Genomic DNA, 3839 nt, shown 5'->3' on the forward strand with positions numbered 1-3839 from the left:
GCGTGGGCGTGACGTTCAAATCGGACAAAACAAGGCTAACGCATAGGCACTCTCGCTCTTTCCGCTCTCGGCAGTGTCACTCTCTCCACTCTCGATAGTGTCGCTCTCTCCCACTTTCTCGCTGGTCTCGCTCTCTCCACCCTTGCTCTCTCCCCCTTTCTCACTCAAAATCTCGCTCTATCCAACTTTCTAGCTTAAAATCTCGCTCTCTCTACTCTCGCTCTCTCCTACTTTCTCGCTGGTCTCGCTCTCTCCCATCTTCTATCCAATCTCGCTCTCTACCATTTTCTCTCCAATCTCGCTGGTCTCGATCTCAATGATCTCGCTCTTAGCTACTGCGAATTGTTTGTCTCCGTGCAACTTTACACGTTTTTTTTCCAGATTTTCCCCAAAATAATTTTCCATATTTTTCTCGGTTCTTCAATCCTTTCTTCATCCATAATGCATTTCACATAACTTCTCTATACTTAACCGAAATTTCCCAAACTCAATGCCCATATTTTTCTTTTCAAATCCCCATTCCTTATTCACCATTTCACACTAACTTTCTCATCAACCTACTCAACTTATTTATAAAAATTTAAATAGGGACACACAATTAAGTGGAAAATTAGGATAATTTAAATAAGAAAACACACTTAAGTGTAAAATTGGGATTCGGGGTTCACAGTAGGCCACTTCATTAAAGACCCACAGCTGCACTCTTCACACTATAGATATATTTCTATATCCACGAATAGGACCAATCAACAGTAAGTCAACCTTTCACAGTTGTCCGTAATTACAGCTAGATCATATTACCATTTTACCCTTTTAGTTACATCTAACTCCTTAAGTACCATTAATTCCTCTAATGAACAAATAATTTATAGCCCAACTATAAACAACCCTTTTCGAGCTAATGAGAGGGTGAGACCTCATTGTTCAAGACTTAGAATCAGCCCTTAAATGAGCAATTTATCTACTTACCCTGAAGGAGTGAATTTCATCTTGTGAAGATATGTTCCCAACTCCCTACTCAGAAAAATCCCCAAAATGGTAGACTTATTGAGTCAGCGATCTAGCCACTCTCACCCAAGGGTTTCCCTTGTACATAGGTGTTCATAACTCACTCAGAATTACTGTCGAGTCACCTATGGTCATCCTATGAAATGTTAATTTATTAGCGATGTTATAAAGAAAAATTAAACATTTCACGGTCCGGCTTATACAAACTATTTTCATAGGATACCTTCACTCACATGTCTCCACATAAACGATTAGGATAAGGCACCCAACCATTTCTCTATACTACAAACTTTTTTGTTGTTAAACATGATCCAACTATGTATGTCAACCATATATATGTTTAAGTTTACATAAAATAACTACGAATCTTAATTTATTGGATTAAGTTAATACAAACAAAAGGTCAAATAAAATAACTCATTATTTTATTGAATAAATAATATGTATTTATAACTTTATAAACTATGAGAACCTAAGAGATTTAGGACACCAGTACCAATAGAAAGCTCACATAATGATGCAACCAGAGAGTATACTCAAAAACACAAAAAACTACGAACTTAAATATTTGAAATCACTAGTTGGGAAAACCTCCCACTTTTACTGTAGGAATAAGAATAACTAACGAAGAAATTAATAGAACGCAATAAAATTGGAAATACAAGAATTAACGTAGAAAAACTTAAATCAGAGGGAAAAGTATGCACAAGAAAATTTTCACTATGTGATAAATTATTACAACCACACAGAAATCTCTCCCCAATACCAATTATAAAAGCACTCTCTCAAAACATTATATCACTCAGACAACGGAGCAAGTGTACTATGATTAAAGTGCTTCAAATTGGGATGGTTAAAAACTAAAGACATATGCTCTTTTTATAGTACTTGAAGCCCATCACTTCTTAGATGCAAGACAACTACTCTCAATATCAAAGCTTGTTGAACCACTCAATGTTTGTTGATTTTTGTTATCTAACAAATTAAGCAAAAAATTGTAAAGGACTAAAGAAAGAAGAAGAGAATAAGAAAATGAGGAAATGAGGAAAAAGCAGAGAGAGGAAATGGAAAAGGAAAAAAAGGAAAAGAATAGGTGATTCATGTAGTGGCGCAATGGGTGCAAAATTGAGAAAGAAAGAAAGAAAGAAAAGAATAAATAATTAAATAAAAGAAAAGCAAAGAAAGAGATAATGGAAAGGGTTTAGGAAGAGGGAGATAAATGAGAATAAAAAATTGTCAATGATTACCAATAAACTACATAACCAACAAGGTGTTTACATTTGATTTTTTTCAAGGTTTTTCTTTTATTTAAAAAACCATTGGGTTGGGTTGTCGGTTCGATCAGTTTTGGTCTTTTTCGTCTATGGACCAACCAACTTGGGAAGAAAACTAACTTCGATTGATCTATCCATAAGTTGATCAACCGAGATCAATTTAGTCAGTTTCGATTGGTCAAATCAATGATTGGGTACATTTTTGTTCATCTTTGTTGTACACAACTAAAACTTTCATTCTAAGGTTAGACAAAAAGAGGCCTAAAATGGGGGAGAGTTCCATTTTGACTAGTCCAACAAAAAAATTCATAAGTAAGAGTTAACAACCGATATAAAATCCAAAAACCTACAAAACTCTAATAAGATAGGGAGGAGGAGTATACCATTGAAGATTAGGGTTAGTTACATCCAAAAGGTGAAATTGCTATAAATATTGATTAACTACATAATCGATCGTGTTTCTCGTAAACTATTATGAGTTTGAGCTTGAGGACGAAGTACAATACAAACCAAAGTGGAGACATGTCCAAAACTACTACATTAGAGAAAATAACTAAAAGTAAACTACATAACTTAAAGCAACTTACACCATAAAGCACCAAGGGGGCGTTTGGCTCACCAATATGAATTGATATGAGTTGACAAAAATTACTAACTCAATGCTTGACCCACCAACTTTAAATGATGATGGAGTTGAGTTTATTTTTATATTAATTCACTTCAACTCACTCCAACTCTCCTTCCAACTCATCCCAACTCTCCCTCTCTCCAGTTTTCTCAATGGCTCCACCCATCAACCACCTCCAGTGACCAACTTTAGGTTCCGAAAACACCTTCAATGAAAACTTTGATGAAGACCACCTTCGATGATCAACTTCGCTAACGGACACCTCTATCAACCAATACTAACATTCACCTTAGGCGACCACCTCTAAAGATACCCTTAATGACAACCTTAGTTGTTGTGAACGTGTAAATAAACCCTTGACAACCTTATTTTTGTGCATGTTCAATTCATACATTTTATGATCGTTAAAGTATATTGTAGAGTTGTTGGTTATATAAATAATAGAATTTTGTTTACGTTAAATACAATATTTATATGTTTTGAAGGAATTGAATTCCTTGCAGAAACATTTGATCGTTTTTTGCTTTGAGTTTTGTTTAGAAATAAAACATAGAAAAACATAAAACAGTAAATTATTGAATCATAAACATACTTTAATTTCAATGGTTAAGCATGAAATTGGAAAGGAGAAGAGATTACCTTTATAGAAACTCTTTTCTCCAGTGAATCGAACTCCTCCTCCTTCGTGGGAACGCCTCTAAAAGAGCTTCCTTGGTTTGACTCTAGCGAATACTGACTTGTGGGAGTCTCTTTTAAAGGGTGAGGAAAATGAGAGGGAGAGCACCTTTTTTTTTTTTTTTTGTAGAAAACCTCTCTCTACGTAAAATTGAGAGAGAATAATGGAGAGGAAATTCTTTAACATTATGCAACCACTTCAAAATGTCAGAGTTGTTGTATTTAGAGGGAGAAAGGGAGTGCAATTCCCCACT

This window comes from Benincasa hispida, chromosome 5, assembly GCF_009727055.1.
Source record: "Benincasa hispida cultivar B227 chromosome 5, ASM972705v1, whole genome shotgun sequence".
In the NCBI taxonomy this organism is placed as follows: domain Eukaryota; kingdom Viridiplantae; phylum Streptophyta; class Magnoliopsida; order Cucurbitales; family Cucurbitaceae; genus Benincasa; species Benincasa hispida.